Raw genomic sequence first — 9,128 nt, 5'->3', positions numbered from 1 at the left:
CCAGCGTGCAGCCAGAATATAAACTCAACTCAACTTAATGAAAATTGTATCATATTCCACTACGGATTAATATGCTCGTTAATATCAGTTCTACTATTGATCCTTCGATCTCTAGACTGGCAGAGTATTCTCCTCTAAAATGCCGAAATTATTTTTACTTTTTCATTTATTCTGAAGCAATCTAATCACCATTGCATCCTTAAACAATTTGCTAAAGCTCAGTCAGTGTTCATTGCGTTCATAATATTTGAATGGAAATTTCTAATAAAAATTTTGCTTTCATAGTTCAATCAACTGCCATGTGAATCTTGCTTATTGCAGCCAAAAGTGTCACTAGCCTGGACTTGGACTGAACATACAATAATTTTGCTTGCGGTATGACTAACGTTACCATATATATATATATATATTTTTTTTTTTGGTTTTTCCTAAAGTTTAACAAAAACTGTAGTTTCATAAGCTAATCAGAATTTTCGGTAACTTGTATAACCTCGTTTTCGTAGGCAACCGATAACTGCAATTAGTATGAAGCAGTGGAAAGAGTTACTTTATCGGTTCACTACTTATTACTAAGGACTACTTTCTACATTGTAATTATCATACTTTAGGTTCGTGAAGCTGACTATATAACCGGCCAAATGATCCCTTTAAGTATATATAAATTGTCCCATTGTCAAGCATAGCGCAACATAATTGAAAATGTAAATTATTTTTGCTTAAGTTATTGTACCCTACATCACTTGTGCGGTGGGGATGTATGCAAGACCCCGGAGAATTTGAGATAGACTCAACTTTTACTATACCAATCTTCTCTGAATCATTTCCTGAATCAATCGCAACTTGTCTGTCCGTCTGTCCATATAAATGTATACCGAATTTGTAGATCGCAATTTTCGAGATGCTTTTGATGAAATTCGGTAGATCGCTATTTCACTTTTCGGCCACTCCTCATATAAGGTCTTATTTTGAAAATTCGTTACATGATTAACTAACTGTATTAAGCGAAGTAATGTAGCGTATTTCGTGGTGGGTCATGTCCCACTGTAGTGGTTTTATGTGTTTAACGTTACAAAATCGATACGAACCCTTAAACCGCTATAATTGTTTCAGTAGACCATTGGTTTACGTGTCAATTGCTTAAATTTCAATTTACTTCTCTATAAGAAAATTTGAATGAAAATTTGTCGCATTATGATTTATGCCGAAAACGGAGACAGAGAGATAGAAATATATTTCAAGTAACATGATTTTGCTTTGCATAGAAATTGGTTATTAAGAAATAAAAAACAATAAAAAAAATTTTAAACTGTAAGCGATATCCTCACATTCACTGTATATTCATATAATAACTTTCTTTTTTTTACTTTTCGCAATACATGCATAAATACTTGTATAAACTTTTAAACATAATTAATAATTGTTTAAGATGTTATTTAGTTATGTAGCCATCAAAAGTTTCTAATGACTTTAATTTTAATTCGAATGCAATGACAGTGACTTAAGTAATTTTAAAATGACTACATATGATTTACATGTGCATTTGTATGAGTATAGGTATTTTAATAACAATAAGTACATGCTACTTAAACTGATTACATCATCAAAATGTTATTGTAAATATTATCGTTACAATTGGTCGTTGTGTGCATAAATTCATGAGTGCATGCACATATTGCATATAGAAGTGCATAAATGTTTACCTATGTATATATGTACTTATCAATATTATATCTCTTCATACAAATATATGCACCTGCATATACGATGCACATTTATAAACAAAGCCATGAGAAAGTGGTAAAGATAAAGTGATAGCATAAAGGAATTATATAAATCAGTTAAAAATATATATAGTTAATCTATCCACAAAGAGTTGCTTGCATAAGCTTCGCTTGACAAAAATAGGCTCGAAAGGTATTATAACATATACATCTGGATGTTCATGTTGCATATGGTATAAAAGGAAGGGCATGAAGACCTTTCAAATATGACAAATAGGAACTTACATCTATTGCACTGACGAAAAATGAAAGTCAAGCAAGGTTAACAAAAAAAAAAAAAAAAAAAAAAAAAAAAACGGAAAAAAGAAAACCGTATTCACTTTAAGGGAAACTTAGATAAATATCGAACAAGTAAAGGCAAAGTTATAGCTACATCGCAGATATCTTCCCAAGATTCATATCCGAGTTGTGGAATGCATCCGAAAATATATGCAACAAGTTTTAGACTCATACAAATATCATTACTCCGTCCACACACTTTGCTTAAGCGCCTTCCGATATTCTACCTGTTATTAAATGCAAAATTGCATAATCCTTTGTACATCATTCGTTTAGGGTAGGACAAGATTGTACGAAGAAGAATGACTTAAGATATACCGACTATATATTATACTGATCGAGTTAAGCTTTTCTGTCTATTACTCCTGTCCATCCGATATCTACTTGTCTACATGTAATTATGTTCAAATTGCAGATCGTAATTCTTAAGATATTAATGATGGACTCAATTGGAAACAGATTGAATTGAGCGACTTTAACGACTACTCCGCATATAATAAAAAGTATATATATATATAAATAATATATATATATGTTTCCCATTTTATATAATTTCTCAACGAAAATCATTGATCTCCAATATTTTAAGTTGTTGTGACCAATTTTTTGAACCCTATTGCATAAAATTCTATATAGCAAGAAGTTCTAATTTTTGATAGTTTATTGCAAAAATGGATGACGATTAGCAAAAGAATGTTGCCAAGATAATTAATTTTGCTAAATTTGAATCATGCCTCCTATATAAGGACTCCCAAGAACGGTATGCCTTCACATGGAAATAAGGTAAAGTTTGTTAAATTTTATTAGGAAAATACATGAAATTACTTATCGGGTAAAAGTGGTGCAGGGCATTTATCAAGTGCGGCTAATCGAAGGGAAAGATCTGCATTTACTGCGAAACGTACGCGTTCTCCACTGTAGACCTGCTTGCGCTTTTCCCATATAAGTTTCCTAATTTGTCGATTTGAAGCTGCAACCCCAAGACTAGTTAAGGGAGAAGCTTCATTGTCTTGTTTTTCATTATCATCATAATTGTCCTCTAATTGTTTTATTAGATCTCGTACGTCCGGGTAACAATCAACTGGGTTCGGACCAGCCAAAAATATCTTTATTTTCTAGTCAGTCCTGTGAGTAAATCGTTTATCTTGTAGCCGTTCAGGTATACTAAAAAGGAAAGCAAAATAAAACCAAAAGCACCCGTCTATTATTACTTTTAATATTAAACGCATAATGTAGACATATGGCAACATACAGCATTTTACAAACATGTGTCATATGTGCAATAAAATTTTCAAATGCAAAATCAAACATTGATAGGTTACCTGAGAACAGATGGGAAGTATATTTTTTGTTTTTCAATGAGATAAATCACACCTTCATAGTACACTCGAAAATAGAAAACTATCTGTCCAAATAGAACACTCATCTCTATCACTTACCAAATGTCAGCGTATTCATTTCGCCCATAATTTATTGTCTATGGTAATTGGTTGTCTATGGTGCGTTGTTATCAACACACACATCCTAGGGTTTTGAATAAAATTAAACGGAATTGGAATGAGGACAATTTGCAACCAGATGCATTTAAGAGTTAATATAAAAATTATTTTTAGTAAATTTCAAGCAGCTAGATCTATTGTTTGTTCACCCCCACCATCCCATAGAGAGGTTCCCATGAAAAATAAGCCCTTGACATATGCGACTAAGAAACTTAATTTTTAGCATGTCATTTTACATATATATATATATATATATATATATATATATATATCGCACACATTATGCTAATTTGACATGATAATTTTTGTCTCGTTCCACCCGTACATCGCATTGATGTCTTGAAAATCAAGATCAAAACATTTGTCAATATCAGCCAAGGTCATACCATTGTAGCAATCTTCATTTCCAGTTTGTAATTGTGGACAAAATTTTACGATGAATGTCGTGTGTATGAATATCGAAACCTAAGCAATATTCAAATCAGCCAATCCTATTTACATCTTGAATGCACCTGGAAGTGATAAGATCAATAAAATATTTAACTTGATTAAGTCGAGCTTTCAAAGAGAACTGATCCGCTAGGTACTCTTGGTTGCTAGTGCTTATCCTATCTTAGTCTCAGTTTTAGAACTTGTTTCTTCGATCTAAACAATTTTTAAGAAAAATACTCATTTTTAGTACTCGATAGTGAAAATAAGTGAAGAATGACAAGATTTTTGATAAGAAAAATTCAATTTTAGTAGACTTTGCTGACAAGTTATGTCTGAAAATAATCCGTCACTAAATTTGTATAAGATAAAATTGCGGCCTTTCCCGTCTACAATTTCATATTTATATATATATTCCGTTGCACCGAAAATGAATAATAAATATGCAAGTAATAGTTGGCGGCAAATTACAAATCGTTCTGTGATTTGTAATTTGTCGATGAAACCTGGTACTCTTCTATTTCTTTCTTCCCATTGTCGACATTGCTAATACATTAGTAAGACTTAATATGAAAAATTATTGCGAATTTCTATTTCATTTAAGCGAAATATATTTATTGGAGAATGGCCCGGCAATAACGCGATCATTCAAACATATATATATATATGAGTTTACAGTTGCAGCAATCGCTAAGAAATTCGGATCAGGTTTTGCTTGCATTCTTTCAAGCGATTTTGTTCAAATTTTGTTTGCGATTTTTCAAAAGACACTGATCAAATTTTCGTCCCATTCCTTTAATGGATTTCGAAATAAATTTACTTATATTTCTTCAAAAGATTCGAATCACAATATATTTTTTAGCTGCAGTGTGCTTCTTCTTGCCGATTTTACTGCCGGCATATTTCAGATGAAAAAAAAAAAAAGAAGAAAAATGGAAAATTTTCAGATGAAATTTTCCTCCTAGGTACACAACATCGGGAATGCATTTAATACCATTTCAAGGTGATTTAAATATGTGTTACGGAATACGAAAACAGTAACAAAATTACATTTTGAAGCATTATGCGAGTGTTTCACCAACCAGATAAACGTAACGTACGCATGTATGATGGAATATTAAATTCTTGCCATTTAAGCGATAAACTTGATCACTTATTCACGATAGTTCTGGGTCAAAATTGCACGAACTGTATCCCAATTTTAATGTACCTTTTAAAATACCAAAAAAAGAAGAACGCGTATGCGTTAAAGAAAAGATCACGTGGAAATTTAATGCATTTTATGAATATCAAGCACAGTGCAAGAGGATTTTTTAAAGATATATTAAAGGGAAATGAGGAGACCGACTGAATCAAATGAATGTTCTATCCGTACAACGTTGTTCGACATAATCATTAGCAAGAAATAAGTTATGCTCCGTGCGAATGCAGGCAGTGCGAAAAGTAAGCCGTGTTAAACAAGTCTTTCCTATTATTGTAAACGTTTTCTAGAAGTTCAAGTTATCGCTTCTTTACATACTTTAAAGAAAATTTAATTTAAGTTTTATAAGTGAACGTTTACGTTTATATATGCGTCTGGCTGTTTGAATATTACTATATATGTATATATATGTGCAATAAATATATATATATATATATATATATACATATATATGTATATATATATTACTATATGTAAGCATATATAAAATGTCGATACACCTCTGTCTCCATTTATACCATGTTGTGTATATTAAATTAGTCATGTTGATGATTACAGTCTCAATTAAAGCTATTAATATTCACATATGCTGTTTCTATAGCACACAGCACAGCAACGATAATAACAACAACAATTTATACATATACATACATATATATATATATATACATATTTACTTAATTCACTTGCACTACATTCATTATGGTCCGGAATTACTTTTCTAGTATATTTTCTCTTCATATACGTGTGAATGTGAATGTATATGTATGAAATTTCTAATGTTTAAATTACTTAAGTCAATCGTCAGAGCTCAGAGTGATCTATTTTGTAACATACAAAGGCATTGTATTCTCACGCTTTCTTATAAATGCATGCATACAAACTTACTTACATGCCTAAAAGGCAAAGAGGTCTGAGTTTAAATTATCATTTGACCATTTATATTGTATAACTATGTATATTACATATACATATATATATATATATATATACACAGATATATATCTATATACACATATGTTATATGTGTATCCGTATCTTTTTAGTCGGGGTTGTGTTACTTATTTTTCACTTAAAGAAGTTCCGGATAAGTACTTCTCCTCCAATTAGTATATGGCGTAAAATTTGTACTCTATTTAATGGAGCGAATATATATCCGTATTTCGTGTTATTTATTTGTTTCATCTCATAGAGGCTTCGGTTGGTTTCAATTCACTCGTTATATTATTTATTTATTATGTTATTCGATAAAAGAGATGTAAGTAAGTAAGTGAGAAATGTAAGCGCGAGAGCCGTAAGCATATAAGAAGATATCTTATGTATGACCAAGCAACGTAAACTAAATAGACGCGCGTGCGTGTATGCATATGTGTATGTAAACGTGTGTGTGTATGTGTATATATATATATATATATGTGTGTGTGTGTGTGTGTGTGTGTGTGTGTGTAGAAATCAATGTATATATAAACATATAGATTGCATGTAGTTGAACGTTCACATGTAATTAGTCAACAAATTAGCCTTGTAACGTAATCTTACCCTCATTTGACAGGAAAAAAAAAATAAATAAATAATAGTAAAAAATTAGAAAAAGCAAGAATAACGAACACAATTACTAAACGCAGAGATTTTTATTAATTAATGTTATAAATTTTATAACACAAGTATGTTTCTATTAAGCAATTACAGTACAAGCACAATTAAAAGAAGACTCGTCCACTTAACTTAATTTTATGCTGCATGTAATTGCCATAGATTAAAGCATTAACATCAAGACAAGTTAACGATCGTTGTTTGATATTTTAAAAGCACTTTATTGCTTGCTCACAAGCTCGCAAGAATTCTTATGTTGACAGTTTTCGTTGATATTGGTTTTATATGAAACCAACCAGTAACTTGGGAAACATTTCCGGTTGTTCGTAATGCATGCGTCATTTTTTCTAATCTTCTGTTCATTTCTAATATACCTTTAACTCGTTTTGTTAATCGAGTTATGCAGCCAGTCAGTAATAATAAATCAAAAAGTTATTAGCATCTGTTTTAACTGTTTATTTATCTCAATTCACTTCTTTCTTCTTTTTTCTTCTTCTCTCATTCACTTATTGGCGTAAGAAAAAAAGAGATTAAAATCTGAAAAGCTTACCAAATCATAATCTATCTAATTAATATCTCTTTCCTGGCCTCTCTCTCTCCCCCTCTCTCTCTCTCTCTCTCTCTCTCACTCTTTCTCTCTTTATATGAGGCTAACACAATAGTACATATTTTAGCACAATCAAAACAGATCAAGTTAGTGAACTACAATTAAATTAACAGTTGAACTTACGCAGTATTCGCAATAATGTGAGCGTCAAATGTACAATAATATAATCAAAGTAATTTAAATCAGCGCTTATACCTCCCGTTAAGTGTAAATTAAAAATATTTTTTTATTTTTTCTTTTATTTAAATGAGCAATCACTTAGTGGATATCCTCTCTTCATGTAAAACATTAATGGTGAAAAGGAAGTGAAGTAAGGGGAAAGAGGTACTCACTCAGCACTCACTACAACTACGATCGAAGTAAACTCTACCGCACTACGATTTAAGCCCGCGAACACTGACTTGTGATTGTTGTGATTCTTATCCACATTCTTTGACCACTCTTGCGGCTAGTTAAAAATGCCTTCAGAAGGCAGACCAGTGTTCTCGATTGCTAGTAACAAGCAGACTTGATTAAATCATATCCCTTAACATTCGTTAAATGTTTCCTTGCAATCTCAAAATTAAAATGAATTTACGAACTTACGAACTCAAGTTGATCAACTTTATGTGCTGAACTTCAAGCTGATCGTGATTTTTCCATTCACAAAAGCTAAAAAACACAAGCGATAGGCGGAGATCAATATGAATTTTAACACATGAACCCTTAATAACGAGTCTTTCAAACTATTAGATATCGCAATTTAGGTCGATGTCTATAAGAGAAGACTGTAAGTTACTTCACTTTTGCTATTATTCATATGCTTGTGAACATGTCGCGTCTATTAGTATAATACTTCTTATATAACTCACTGTTTAACGTGAGCGTAATTATTTCTACATGATGTCCATTTATGAACTTAATCTATGGCCACCATCTAACAGTATATATGCCAAGTTTCTGATTTCTGTTTCAACTTTTGTGATCGTAAGCGTGTCATTTGCCATTGCAAGAAGACGGACAACAAGGAAGAAAAACGTACGCAAATCGTACGACAAAATATATAAATTTGATGGATTGCTTAATATATTTTTCCGGAGTAGTGGTAGTGGTAGTGGTAATAGTAGTAGTAGTCGTAGTGGTAGTAGCAGTAGTAGTAGTAGTAGTAGTGGTAGTAGGAGTAGTACTAGTAGTAGTGGTGTATAAAGCGACGGCATTTGGCGATGATAATGGAAAAGCTTAATTCTTCAGTGTAGATAAACAGCGTCTATCAAATCTATCCAAAGTCCGCAGTTACCTGTTTTACGATTTTTTGTTTTTTTTTTTTTTTTTTTGGTTTACATTGCATCAGAGACGAAATGGAGTGTTAAATTTATGATAAGAAAATATCGAATAATTAACAAGAGCAGCTTCAGCTGCTTCACTTTACGAACATGAGCCATAAAACTGTGATATTTTTTTTTTGTTTTTTTCATTTTATTTCATTTCTTCTTTATTTTTCATTGTTAAAGAAATATTCAATTTGTATGAAAACGATGTTCAGTATTTAACACCTATTTAATGCCATGCGACTGACAGTCATGTGTAACCCTCTTTTGGTCCAATATAAAATCCCTTTGCATATGCACACGTACGAGCATATCTCTGCTTCTATGTACATATGGAGTAGATGCGTAAGCTTATTGCCTGTCAAAATTCGAATGACATATGTACGTTTTCGACGGTCGAATAGCAATACTTTTCAATTATTAAAAAAAAAA

Source organism: Glossina fuscipes, unplaced genomic scaffold, assembly GCF_014805625.2.
Source record: "Glossina fuscipes isolate IAEA_lab_2018 unplaced genomic scaffold, Yale_Gfus_2 1, whole genome shotgun sequence".
NCBI classification, from domain to species: Eukaryota; Metazoa; Arthropoda; class Insecta; order Diptera; family Glossinidae; genus Glossina; species Glossina fuscipes.
The sequence above is the reverse complement of the archived record's forward strand: the minus strand, read 5'-3'. Positions refer to the sequence as shown.